This window comes from Panthera onca, chromosome C2, assembly GCF_046562875.1.
Source record: "Panthera onca isolate mPanOnc1 chromosome C2, mPanOnc1 haplotype 2, whole genome shotgun sequence".
NCBI classification, from domain to species: domain Eukaryota; kingdom Metazoa; phylum Chordata; class Mammalia; order Carnivora; family Felidae; genus Panthera; species Panthera onca.
The window spans coordinates 111,895,111-111,909,404 of NC_138347.1; the positions used below are offsets into that span (position 1 = coordinate 111,895,111).

Sequence of the window (14,294 nt, forward strand, 5' to 3'; positions counted from 1 at the left end):
GAAACTTTCCAGTAACTGTGCTGTAGTCTGAAACTCTTCTTACCCTCTCCCCCTTCCCTCCCCTTTTTCTCCACAGGTGTCAGATAACAGAACAATCTGCGGGCCTACCCACCTTCTCTAGCTTTCTCCCCACATGTTTTTTTGCAGGTTTCATCCATCATGGCATCTGCTTTTGCAGGTTTCGTCTATCATGGCATCTGCTTCCTGGAAGGCCCTAACTGCTCTTTACCCTAATTCTGATCATCACGTTTTATAACTAAGAACTGGGTTTCCTGCTTCTAGTTTTACCTTCACAAATCCTCTGCCAGTGGCAACCAGAATATTCCATCTGTCTAGAGCTGGCCTCTGAATGTATACTGAGACCCATGAGGTCTCTATGTTCCCATTCCAGCCTATCCAGTTTTCCCATTTACTGCTCATCCAGTTGGCACTCCTCCAGGAGAGCTTCCTGAATCACCCCAAGTGAGATTTGGTGTCCGACCCCACCAATCACCCTGTCGCCTAGATGCTTCTAGGTCCTATATGTTATACCTTTGTACCTTTCTTCCCAACAGAACTACGATCTCCATCAGGGCAGGATCAGTGCCTATTTGTCTCAGCTCCATATCATTCAACAAATATTTGTTTTTAAGTTGAAAGTGTTAGATTCTAGTACTTCGTTAATTTACTATCTTTAAAAACTCTCAGAGTACAAAATAATTGATTAGTTTGTTCAAGTGTTTTTGCAATTATGAGAGGACAGGCTTGTAATTCGGGAATTAACAAGGCAAAGAAGCAACTGTCCAGACTTTCCTTCATTTCAGGATTCCGAGAACCTCCATCCAGAGGGTAGACAAGAGAAGAAAAATAAGACCAACTTAGAACCAATCCATTTTCTATTGATAACAGCGTTTGAGGAAACATCAAAATGTTAATACTAGTGACTAAATTGAGGTCTAAATTTTGTGGTGCTCTAGTTTACTCATTCAACCTTTAATATTCATATTTGAAATAAGACTGATAAAGAAGTCCGGTATTTTGGGGTTTTTGTAAAAAATGCAATGAGGTAAGCATTTTAATAATTTCTTTTATTTCTATTTAAAAATATTGTAACCATTTACCCGTACAGGTGGTGGGGATGTACTTCCTTTTGGCAAATCAGAGAATTTAAAAAGATATCCACATTAGGCCAACACACCAATCAATTCAAGTTAAAGAAACAGTATCATCGGATTTCGTGGGGCCCAAACTCAGGTGATTGTCACATCTTTGACTTAACAAACTTAAGGCTTGGATATTGTGCAACTACAGAAGGCAAATAATACTTTCTTTATCATAGGAGCATGATAAAGATTTTAGAAAGTTGCATGACACTGAAAACCACTGGGAAACCTGTAAAGTTGAGGACATTTGCATTGCACAGACTCATCTTCTGGCTCTTTCTTCTTCATTGCTCCCTAGGAATCAGGGATCTTTCTCTTTCTTTTCCATAGCAGTTTGCATGGTCTTCTAGGATTTCAGTTATTCATTTGAATTGCAGCTATTTGTTGACATCTATCTTTCCAACTTTTCTTTTTGTCCTTTGAGAATAAAAACTGATTCAGATTAATGATATTGTCCTCAGTGTCTATCACAGTGCATGGCACAGATTAGAATTCTCTAAATTCTTGGAAGAGAGAACAGGAAAAAGAAAAAAAAAAGAGTCAAGAAACAGTGGGAGAGAGGGATGAAGAGAGAGGAAGAAAGAAAGAAAGAAAGAAAGAAAGAAAGAAAGAAAGAAAGAAAGAAAGAGAAAAGCAAAAAGAAAGAAGGAAGGAAGGAAGAAGAAAGAAAAAGGAAGGAAGGAAGGAGGGAAGGAAGGAAAAAAGGAGGGAAGGAAAGAGAAGGAAATTAATTTAAGTCATTTTCCCATGAAGTCTCCTAAAGTATTTAAATCTCATTAAGTATAAAATGAAAAATTTCATCTCTTATTCAGAGGTTGTTAATTAGCAGTGAACAGGTGGGAAAATTGAATGTAGTGGCGTTCCAGACCCTTTCAAGTCACATCAGATGAAATAATATTTCAATACACCTTTTCATAGGAGAGTTCTGCTGGAAGCCGAGGAGCCAAAAATAATGATCAGAGCTCAGAGCCTTGTGAAATAATATAAAGGGAACAGGATGGAAGAAAAATAAACCAACTAATTAAAACAAGATAAAGATATTAAAAGCATTCAGACTGTAGGTGTATATTCTGCACAGATCAATTTCTGCTGCAATTCTTATAATTTGTTCACAAATAAGTGACTTATGTTCCTCTGATGCTCCGCTACTGATGCTAATTAACACAGGCTTGAGGAGCCTGGGAAAAGGAATACATAAATAAAAACAGTTCAGCAGATGATAGGGAAAGACATTTGCATGCAAGGAAACAGACTCTCACTCTCAGACTTAGAACTGTAAAGGCTTGTTCTCTCACCACAGACTCCTTATGAGAATATGTTCATGAGGTACACCACACATACTAGAATATTCCTTCCTACATTCTCCTCTCCATAGATAATGAGTTTGACAATCACGGTTTTTATTCAAGAAGGGAGGGAAGTTTTAATTAAGCACATTCTAAATTACTCTATTTAGTGGTACAGTTAAAGAGGTTCAGAGTGGGTTGCAGGTTGAATACCAGTTCTTTCCTCCAGACTATTTTTCAAAACAATGGAAGACACTGAGATTCTGTCAATCTTTCTAGATTCTCAGTGGTTGCATTGTTTTCACGGCCCAAAGAGCTGAGGTGATAGAATGCTCCTGCTCTCCATTTTCGATTGAAGCTACGAGATAGACTTAATTAAAATGCAAGCAAATGAACACACTCAACCAGTGCCTCCCAAGTACAAAACGTGGTGCAATGCACTGAGTGTCCCAGTGGTGAGTAAGATTGGCTTTTCCCTCCTGGTAGAAAAGTACCCTTCTTTGGGGAGATGCAGATTTGTAAATAATAAACCTGTAATACCAGGAAGAAGGAAAGAAAGTGTTAAAATAGAGGGAAAAGCAATAAGCCCTGAGGAAATAGAGCAAGGAATAACAAAAGTCCCCTTCATCGTGTCAGGAGGGGAGAAAAGAATGTTTCTGGATGCAGCGGCATTTACTGGAGCAGAAAGGATGGGTCAGCATTCACCAGGAAAGACTTCCGGGAAAGGTACGCCACCAAGGTAATGTCATGCCTCCTTAAGTCACTCAGGTCTGCTCAAATGCCACATCCTTGGAGAGCAGTACGTTGCCCTCATCTCCCCGGTTAATGTAGTTACCCTGCTAGCAGATTTCCCTAAGTAGAAGGATCCTTAAGACACTTAGCTGTCTTTTTTCAATAAAATAATATATGTTAACCAATTTTGATGAATTAGGGTGTCTTTTGGAGAACAGAAAAGTGAGGAGGTAACTACCCAGATAGACATTTGAAACAGAAATTTGTGTTATACATAAAATGGAAATCGGGGATGATAGAATCACGGAGACTAGTTGGAGTTTTAGAGCACTGTGACCCAAGATTGTACTAACAGGGGTTTTATTAGTATTCTTTTACTACTCTTCCCTAAAACAGCATACATATTTTACTCACTTGGCAAGATATTTTATATAATTTTCAACTAACAGTGATAGGTAAAGTGCATATTTTGTAAGACACGTTAATATTCTGGATTTGGCAAATTGAATCACTTAAATGGGTGGATGGTTTAAAAAACAATGTAAGTGATTCAAAGTAAAAACTAAAGGAAAAATATAGGAGGTAATTTAAGTAAAAAACAAATGTTTACTAAAACAGAGATTTTTAAACCCAATTTAAAAAGCCTCCTATAATCCTCCCACTAAAATTACTTTCCCATATAATTAAATCATTTTTGAAAAATGCTTTTCATTTTATTTTTTTAAATAGACTCCAGCCCAGCACAGAGCCCAATGTGGGGCTTGAACTCACGACCCTGAGATCAAGTTCTGAGGGGAGATCAAGAGTCAGATGCTTAACCCACTGAGCCATGCAGGTGCTCTGAAAAATGCTTTTTAACTATCTAACACTCCATTATACTTCACTTAGTCATTTTCTAACTACTGAAACAAAGACTGTTCTTTGGTTTCGCCATTATAAAAAAATGCTATAATTAGCATAATCAACCATACATAATTTTTCAATATTCAGATTACTTCTTAGGGATAAAAAGAATTGGGTAATGAGGAGAGCAGTCATATTATTCAAAAAGAGTAATTTTCATTTAATTTTATTCTAAATTACTTTGTGTTACAGTTAAAGGGCTCAGGACAGTTGTGGGAGGAGAGAATAGATCAGGGTGTATTCAGTATCCTATACATCGTATTTTAGTTATTACACTGTGAACTTGTTGCCAATCAATCTAGTATCTCAGAGCCTCGCACAGTGCCTTGGCACATAGTTAGATTCTAACTATAGTGTGTGTTCACAGAGCTGAGCCAGTGCTAATGTAAGCATCTAAAATAAACCTGCAATGAAAAATGATATGGAAATACATTAGGGTCACTCAGATGTAATTGGAAATACTATTTTGATAAATATAACAAAATATTTTAAATGCATTGTTTAAAGGCACACTTTTTATGACAATTAATGCATCCATTCTGTTATTTGCTCTTGAGCACAATTTTAATACAGGGAAAATTCAAATAGTTAAGCTTAGATAGATATGTCTAAACTGTCACTTTCAAATTGACACGACTTAGGTACAATCTATGGTCATATCATGCTGGAAAATGACATACGAATTTTCAGAATGAGTCAGAAAGTACTTGATTCTAGTTTTGAAATATCCGCTGTATATGCAGCAACAAACAGGAGCTGTGGTGAATTAAAGGAAGATAAAGTTTCACTAAACAGGGAAGACAGCACTGTAGATAACACAAATACATACAGTGTGTGCATGGTTCCTTGAAAAAAGGGCTGTGTGACCTAAGAACTAGGACAGAAAGTGAAAGATCACGTGTAGCAATTTGCAAAATTGATACTAATAAAATAGTGATCGTAGTTAACATGTATCAAGTGCTTGCTATATGTTCAGGTGCTGTTCTATGCACTTTTTGTATATTAACCCAATAATTGCCTTCACAGCAATTAAATCAGAAGGTCTAGAGGTAGGAACCAAGCCTGAATACCTTTTAAAGATCCCCCAGGAAATTCCAAACTGCAGAAAAGTCTGGGAACAACTCCATGACCCTGCAAGGTAAAAATTCTTTTTATGACTTCTGTCTTATTAAGGTGATTTCTGTCTTATTTTGATTTCTCTCTTATTAAGGAGTCACAGAGAGATAAAGGAACTCGAAGGGTTAGAAAGTTGAGAGATGGATCCCTGTGGTCTTGTACCAGAGCCCTTGACCACTGCTGAGCCACCCCAGTGCTCACTGCCATTTCCAATACATAGCTTTGACTTTTATGAATTTAAGGAAATTTTCAATGCATGTCCTAAAAATAGTCATTTTAGGCGATTATAACCTATTCCTACGTGCTATGTTTCCTACTAGCATCTGCGATGCTCTTCTCCCTGGCTAGGACCTATCTTCACCATGCACAAGGATGTGCCCCAATTCCTTAAACTCCTCCCACCCTCAGATGTGACACTTCAGAGCCCACTGAAGTCCGCAGGTGGGAACTGGTTGCATGTATGAAAAGAAAGGGGCCCAGGAGTAAAACAAAGCAGGGCATACACTACAGTTCTTCTTGTTACTAAGACCCTTTTCAGGGCCCAGATTTTGACTGTTAATTTGTTAGATGCTAATTCCTAAGGCTTCTTTTGCTCAGCCTCCCCTGCAGCCTTGAAGTTCCTCTTTCATCCTAAACCTAAAGTCATGTTATATTATGGGACTTCGGGGGTGGGGATGGGATCGAAGTTTTCTGCTTAACTTTGCTACTCTCACTATATGACTTTAGGCAAGAGGCTTATGTCTTCCAGACCAGTGCACTGTGTGCCATTCTAAATGGACTTTGGAGATCCGCTTGGCTAAATTTTTGGTTCTCTGGCACTTCATGGCTCTAAATTTAAGTTCAAGTATGCTCGTCTGCGGACTGCTCACTGATTTCCAGACCTTCAGAGTCACCATGACCGCTGGTTTCTATCACGAACTTGGGGTTCTCCTGTGAATAGATCCTGTCTACCTGGGCAATCTTGGTGGTAGCTATCCTGGTCCAAGCAAGTGCCTTTCAGTTACAACATGGGTGGTATAATTCAGTATTTAATACTCCCATAGTTGTGTATCTAGGGCCAGAACAGATTTAACAAACCAGGCACTTGGGCCTAAGGACTCACACCGATGTGGAACCCTCCTCCTACATTTTCTTCCATGGCTGCTTTTCTATGTCCTAGGAGATCTATTCATGACTGTGGCCCAGGCAATGGTTGCAACAGCTAAAATCTTCCTCTAGGGAAAATGCGCCCATCTCGGTGGAGTCACAGAAGCCCACCTGAAGCTGTTTGACCCCCTTCATGGAGCTCTTCTAAGTTCCAAGGTCAGGGATTCCACCTAGAGGCAAATGGGACGGAGAGTAGTGGTTAGAATTTACACAACGACCTGGTGGCTCCCAACCACCACGAATAAACCTCCTGGATTATTCCCTGTTAAAAAATAAATTCTACACTTTGTCCTTATGAAACCCAATCAGAGAGAAAGGAACTGGTCGCTCTCGCTTCGTTTGGTAAGTCGTTTTCTGAAAGACTGTTATCAGGTCACTAATAGTAATAGGTTTTATCTGTGTTCTACACTGCCACTGTTATTTGTTCCTAAAAAGGTGAATTCCAGGGGAGGCTATATTTTGTTCTATTTCCCAACATTTCATTAGCAAAAAAAATCCCCAAAAAACAAAAACGAAACTACATGAGCACACTAAAAGTTCATGCAGCAAAAAGAAAATTGGGGGTCAGATTCCTTAAAATACGCAAAGGGGTAGGCTCTGCCTTTGTTTGCCTGGGACCCTTGGCAGGGATGGGGGAAGGATGGGGTAGCTGAAGATGACAGGCATCCAGCGCAAGGGTTGACAACTCTGAGGAAGCATGCCAGTAGGCCTTGGAAGAAGGAGAGTTCCAGAGCCCCAAGCCCAGGTCAAGCACAGCACACATCTGGATCTTGCTTTTCTGAAGGTCCTGGGAAAACCTAGAGTCTAACTCCCGAGAGGTTTGGAAGGGTAGCTGTGGCCCAGCGTGGCCTCCCACAGCCACAGTCTGAAGGAAGCTTCAGATTTACCACCCGTTCCAAGTGCTGGTGGGGTCAAGGCCCCTTCTAGGGATGGCTGGGCCCAATGCTGGCAATGGCCAAGGGTTTCTTTAAAGTCATTTCAATGAGGCCCGATGTTGTTTTGATAGATCAAGAGACAAATGTCAAAAACAAATCACTTGACATTTAAATCTCTCTGTTGCACATTTGTGGACCTCCATGATGTTAATACAGTTCAAGCAGGTATCTTCTAGACTTTCAAAAGTTTCCAAATTCTTTAATAATATCACAACACACTATTTTTCCAGAACACAGAGGACCTCAAGTATTTTTTTTATGAAATTTACTGCCAAATTAGTTTCCATACAAGTATTAAATTGACTGCCTCAAACTCATTAGGGAGTGGAGTGAAAATAAGTTAAAAAATAACAAAATTTTGTTGCCGAGTGTCCTACAGGTTTGCTTACAATGTTAAGTGACTATTTCTTATATGAAGGAAACTACTGGTCTGAGTGTGCCTCAGTGACATTATAGATTGCTACGCATCACTTACCTCCAGAGTAATTCCCAAGTGTAAACTCTGTGAGTGTCAAGGCTCTGTAATGAAAGAATGGCTCTAGCAAATGATTTTGTTCCCCAAAAAAGAAAGAAGTAACTAATGACTTCTAAGACAGGGTCCCATCCTGTGAGCTGAGGACCCCTAGTGGTCCTTGTCGTCAAAGATCCTTCTGAATAATAAGTGTTGTCTGGAAAATAACAAATATCTCAAAAACGATTTTTCTGTTGTGATTAATAAAACACAGCATCACTTAAAGGGCTGAATACTGTTGTGATTAATAAAATACAGCATCACTTAAAGGGCTGAATACTGTTGTGATTAATAAAACACAGCATCACTTAAAGTACTGAAAACTTACAATGGCTGTTCATTATTGAAATTCTTTTTCAATTAAAAGATACCCAAAATACCAACACTAATTGCAGAGAGTTGTATGTTTTCACGTTACTCAAAAATATTATAAACTCCTGCTTTATATAATCATCTCCGGGACAGCTACTCTAATTTTGATTAAGTGGCACCTCGAATAGTTGGAGCCACTGAGAATAACAGGAATGTTCTATAGAACTCAACCAGTGGCAGAACTGTATTAATTATAAATAATGCACGTACTTTCGTTGTAGTAAGTTCTAGAGAAAAAAGCACCGATGCACAAAGAAAAATTTGCAGGCTTTGACCCAATATGGAGTGTGGCACCGTCACATAAAGCAGCACTAAAGGAACAAATGAGTTAATTTCTTCACTTTGGAACTTTGGCTTTCACTGGCTATTTGTGGAAACTGCAAAATGGGAAGCTGTATGGGATGCCAGATCTCACTGTAGCCAAATTTTTAACTTCTCATTTACAAAATTCACACACACACACACACACACACACACACACACACACACACGAGTTATGGCATGGCCTGGCTCAGCTGCCTATGTGTAATCTCTTTTATCCCGCTGAATCAAATGTCATCATTATTTCATTACTGAAATATTCACTTAGAATGCCTGATTTCCAGGTCTAGCCTCCCGAAGAAGCCAAAGAGAATTTCTTTAATAGACAGCGCTCTAGAACTGATAAGAGATTTTTTTTTCCTCCCTTATGGTTTTCCTCCTCTATACTCAAAATAGTATCCAACAGCAAGCACTCGAAGTGTCAAGGTAAGAGAGGGCAAGATGTTTCAGAAAATACAGGGCGATGCATCACAATTGAGATTCTCAAGCTTGGTATCAAAGGACAGTTGGTGAGAAGAACAGTGAGTGCCTTCCTTGCAATCAGTTAAAACCAGATAATGAATTTTCATATCAGTACGTTCCTTAAGACAGACAGGCATGAATACTCGAAACGCGCACAAATAATTTACTCTTCAGTCTCAGATACACAAATATACTTAAGAAAGAGAAGTTTTATTAGGGCAATTTCACTTTATTTTTCCATACAGCAAAGTCAACTACTGCAGTAATAATAAAATAAGCATAAAACAAATTGCAGCCCAAGACAAAATACATAATTTTAAGCAACTACAAGCAGAAAGTAAGTTGTGATTACATAATAGTAAAACCAAGCACATCTGTCCTTTCAGCAGATGAAAGCTGTAGGGTTGCTGATAAGTGCAGCCAGCGGGAGTGAAGGCTGGATACACGAATTCATTAAACAAGTGCCCATGATCACCTTTGCTTTTTTGAGTGCTTCTGAGTTGAAAATTAAAACCGTGAAATTTGAACTGCGTTTTATTTTTTCACCTGCTGAAAGAACAGGATCCTACAGCAATTAAAAAACAATCACATAACAACTATAGCTACGGTGTGCTGTTTGGTTTGCCTGTTTATGGTTTAAATTTTGTGAGAGTCAATACTTGTTTTGAAGATTTTTTTTTTTGTGAACAATAAACCACTGAAATTGGCAGAAACTGATTTGTATAATATATGTCCTTAGTATAGTTCTTTCTCTTTTTTTTTTTTTCGTTGAAGTTTTAAACATGCAGTAGTTTTGAAAAATGTAAGGAATATTTGATCCATGATTTCACCTTAATGGTTGAAGTACCTGCTATTTTTGGTAATGATCTTCAGGCAGATTTGGCCCAATGGAGTTTTTGTCAGTCATGAGATCTCGGAAGGATGGCATATCTTTCCAGCTGAAAAAATCCTGGCAAACTACAAGCTGTCCACAATAAAGCAAAGCAACATGTTTGAAGGGGTATGGAGTGCTAACTCTGTGCCACTTTTGCAAGCAATTTTGCTCAGTCTGTCATTTTATTAGCCTTAACAAAACTCCTTGTAATTATAGACGTTTTTATTCAAAATAAGATCTTACTATTATACAGGTTTCTCTCTTTTGACTATATACAGAAGTGCAAAAAGTCAACCTTCTCTCTAGACGTTCCAACATGCTAAATTGCAGCATAATCAACCCTCAAGAGTTTGCACACACGCTATAATTCTCATTACGTAAACTTTGAGTATTTGGATTATCAACAAAAAAGTCCCTTGTTCTATTTATTGATTATGCAGCTTATTTATAACAAGGCCTGATATTCAGGGATTTCAAAAATATTAAACAATACTTTAACATTTGAAATGGATACAGTAGAAAATAAATTTTATTCTAATATCTAGGATCTAGATCTTCTTATAATAACTAATTACAAACAAAATAAATCATCAAAATATTACTCAATTGTCTGCCAGGATTGTTGCGATAGCAACAACTTAACTTCTTACTTAGCAATGATTATATATTTATAAGATATCCATATAAAAGATCTTTGTTCTTTTAATGAAAACTAGACAAGAACTAACAATGACTGACATTCTTACACTTTAATATTAAATCAGTAAAATATAAATCATTTAGTTAACAATAATACGAATATTCGTATGACACTACATGTAATTCAAAACTGAGTATGTTATGAAGGAAAAACTACTTTAATTTTTTTTTTGTATTTTGAAAAATTCATCGGTAAAATCTAATAAAACAAGAGTCTATAAACTGAAATGGTATTCAATTGTTAATAGAAAATGAAATCTAATAAATGTAGGAAATGAAAAACTACATTTTAACAAGAAAAATAAGTAATATTCTATAATGTAACTAACTACAATAACATGTGAAGTCACCATTACTCTCTTAACATGATTGAAATTACATTGGTATGGGTTCCAACCCGTAATGTAATAATCTAAGGCTTTAATAGATGTACAGTACAATCAGTAAAATCAACACATCAGTCTTATATTAGAAAGCATCTCTCTCAAGCATAAAAACTTGCAGTAAACTTGGAAGTATGGAAAGTTCTATAACTGAACTTTCGCTTCTCCCATTCCACACTATAACTACCAGTGACCTGGCCCCGACGTCAGCAATTTTTAGAACTGCCAATCAGAGCAAAAATATCCTTTACTAGCTGCAACATCCAAACCACAAAAAAGGAATTCCTTTGGATGAATCCATTCTTAAAAACTGAATGCACATCTATTTTTTTTTAATTTTGTAAAAGGCTTTCTAAGGCTATAAGCAGTTAATCTGAACAAAACAAAACAAAACAAATCACATATAAAATTCACCCATGTACTTAACCCACCCAATTACTAGGTTAATTAAACATTTCCCATTTTCATATTTTGGTTTATCATGCATCTGATGACAGTGCTGCTTTCTTCTTTGTTTAGAGTCACTATTTTAAACGTGACTGTGGTGAAGCATTTAAGCAAATGTGAAACCATTTTTGCAAAGCATTTATAGTCGTTTGACTTTTGACAGAGCTATAAATAGAAGCAAAATAATTTCCTCAAACATTTTTTTTTGTTATCGTGTCTCAGAAATGGCATATCCCTTTTGAATAACATGTTACACAGTATAGTATGCATAAATATTACACTACAATGCATTAAAATAATTTTATATATATATCTATTATATATATCTCCAGTATGTGTGAGTTTATCGGTATTGAGAGAGTTTGTGTTGTGCTGTCTATTGTTACTGTAGAGTTAAATTGGCCATTTCTGAGACAGCTTTGGTTTCCAAAAAAAAAAAAAAAAAGGAAAAAAGAATGGTGCCCTTTGACTGATTAGTACTAGCAAATAAGCAACAAAATGTGGCTCTGAAAACAATAACACTGAAGAAATAATACTCTAATTTGATGTACAGTCTATGGCACTTCATGAGAATCCTTAACAACATGGTACTTAAAGCCATGATGTGCTTTAAAAGATACACAGTTGTGGTTTTGCTTGGCACATTCATCTCTGTCAGATCCCTCCCTCACCACACCTTAAAATCTATTACATTAAAAATATTACTCTTAAACAAAAATGACTGTGCATGCACGCTCTCGTCTATAATGGCGATTTTAAATACAAGGTGCACCTTTGTTATTTGTAAACCTTGAAAGAAATAAACTTATTTTTAAAAAATTATACCTTGGTCTACAGACGTACCAATACATAATAGAATCATGGTTACACCATAGTCTGTCTTTTCAAGATGGCATGAATATATAGGAAACTAATTAGGTATGCATCTTTTAATGCAGAACTCTGTGCTAGGAAAGAAAGACAATGTTGTTCTTCTTTCAGACAGGAATATCACCTCAGCACAAATATCAATTAAATGTACAAAGTGTATAGGCAACAGTGTGCAGTGGATTTCCATGTTGTCTCTTCTTCTGGTTAACATGCAATATGTGGATGTCTTGTGGCTGAGGGGTTTGTGTGTGTGTTGCTTGACGGTATTTACAATATGGCTAGTGACCTCGTCCTTTACGCTAACCAAGCACACTGTCCTTTCCTCTTTAGTATGATCTACAAGGGAAAAAGAGACAATCTTGGTTAAAACAGAGAGAAAGTCTAAAAAGAGAAGATGTTGGTTAAAACAAGGCAATTTCCAATAACTACTTCATCTGAAAACCGTATTGCTTGGTTTAAAGAGTAAAATACACGTATGTTGTTACATCTTCATATAGAAACAAAAACCACTCCCCAAGTACAAGTGGACCTAAATTTACAACTCTGTGAGAATAAAATGACATGCACAGCCTAATAAAATTATGGGCTCTGCTCAAATATTACCCAATACTCAGCTAAAAGTACAAAATATGTTTGCAGAATCAAGGGGCATAATAGAGTAGAGCTCTTTTTTAGCACTATCATTGTGGGGCAGCATTTAAGCTCACTTTAATTCCTCTCTCCTGTAGTTTAATGGGTTGCAAGAATACTGGTTTGGCCCTACAAAATTAAAATCCACGCAACAGTAAGTCCTATTAAACATGACTCACCATATATGGGTGCTTGATTCGCATAGCATATGTTTGGAAGAAATTTATACTTTAAATAACTGTTTTGGTTAATTTAAAGTTTGGGGTCTTTTTTTCCCCCTAAAGCCAAGGGAAAGAAAAATCCCTTATGCTCCTGACAAATTAAGGTGGAAAAGATATTACAATGTACTTGTGAATTAATACTTTCAGTTTTTACATGAACTTTGTTCTCATCAGAGAATCTTTACATATTAAACGTATGCTTTACAGTACAACCTCGAGCATGAAAGAAGTCACCATTTTGCTCCACTCAAAAAGCAGTTTAATTATTGCAACTACGCATGAAAATGGGCAATCAGTTGTTAAACAGAACATTAAGAGCCTAAGATTCAATACACATAAGTCCACTGGTTTGCTAATTGATGAACTTACAGCCGTTTGGTATTATTTGTTTTCAACCTGGATTATCGCTCAGAAATAGAACATAGTTATATACACACCAAACATACCCAATTGACTACAAAAGCTTGAAGCAGGGTTTTAGAATCTGTCAAAAGGAGAACTTTTCATCCAAACCTACATATTAAAAGGAATGTGCTTATTAAAAAATGTGACTCCTGTTCAGGAGAATTTATTACCAGATTATTGAGAAAGCTTATGAAATAGACAAAAATCACTTTCAAGAATTTAATCCGTGATTGTAGCATGTCTTTGGTACTACTTCCTGGACTGCTCTCAAATTTTGTCTATCCTCTTGTCCTGCATGGGCTCAGCCTTTGTCCAGCTCTTGCTATAGATTATTATCGCAAGGGTCTCAGAACTGGTTCTCTGCCACCGTCTCCTCACTTGACACACTCACAGTCCCTTCTGAAAGGCCCTTACTCCTCCCTTTTCTTGAGCACAGCCCTCACTGCCCCAAGTCACTATTTTCTGACTCTGTTGGAAAAAGTTGTTCCTTCATCTTTGCTCCAAGAGAAATTTGTTCAAACCTCTCATTTTATTAGAATGCGCTGAAATTAACATCTTTATCTCGTCTGTTCATCTTTATCTCATTGGCACGGTAACACACGGTAACACATAGCACCAAAAAATCATTTGCAAATGTGTTATTGAAAGGAAGCAGCAAGAAGGATCACCCATCTTATTTACGAGAGTCAGTTTCAAATACAGAGGCTCGTTTTAAATATAAAACTATAAACATGAAACAAATATCCTGAGCATATATGATAGCTTGAATGTGTACATACTGAATAAAGCATAGCCTCTGAGGATGAAAAATGGCCAGCTTTCCCAAGTGTCTAAGTCAA

At 37.0% G+C, this 14,294-nt stretch overlaps 1 protein-coding gene across 17 annotated transcripts in view; it reads right to left on the minus strand.

Moving 5' to 3' along the window:
* Nucleotides 1–9,117: 9,117 nt before the first annotated feature.
* Nucleotides 9,118–14,294, minus strand: part of MBNL1 (muscleblind like splicing regulator 1) — a 205,880-nt gene continuing 200,703 nt past the window's right edge. For all 17 annotated transcript variants that reach the window (XM_060639014.2, XM_060638997.3, XM_078432237.2 and 14 more), the window contains one exon: nt 9,118–12,535. The gene's annotated coding sequence lies outside the window, so the exon portion shown is untranslated. The remainder of the gene's footprint in view (nt 12,536–14,294) is intronic.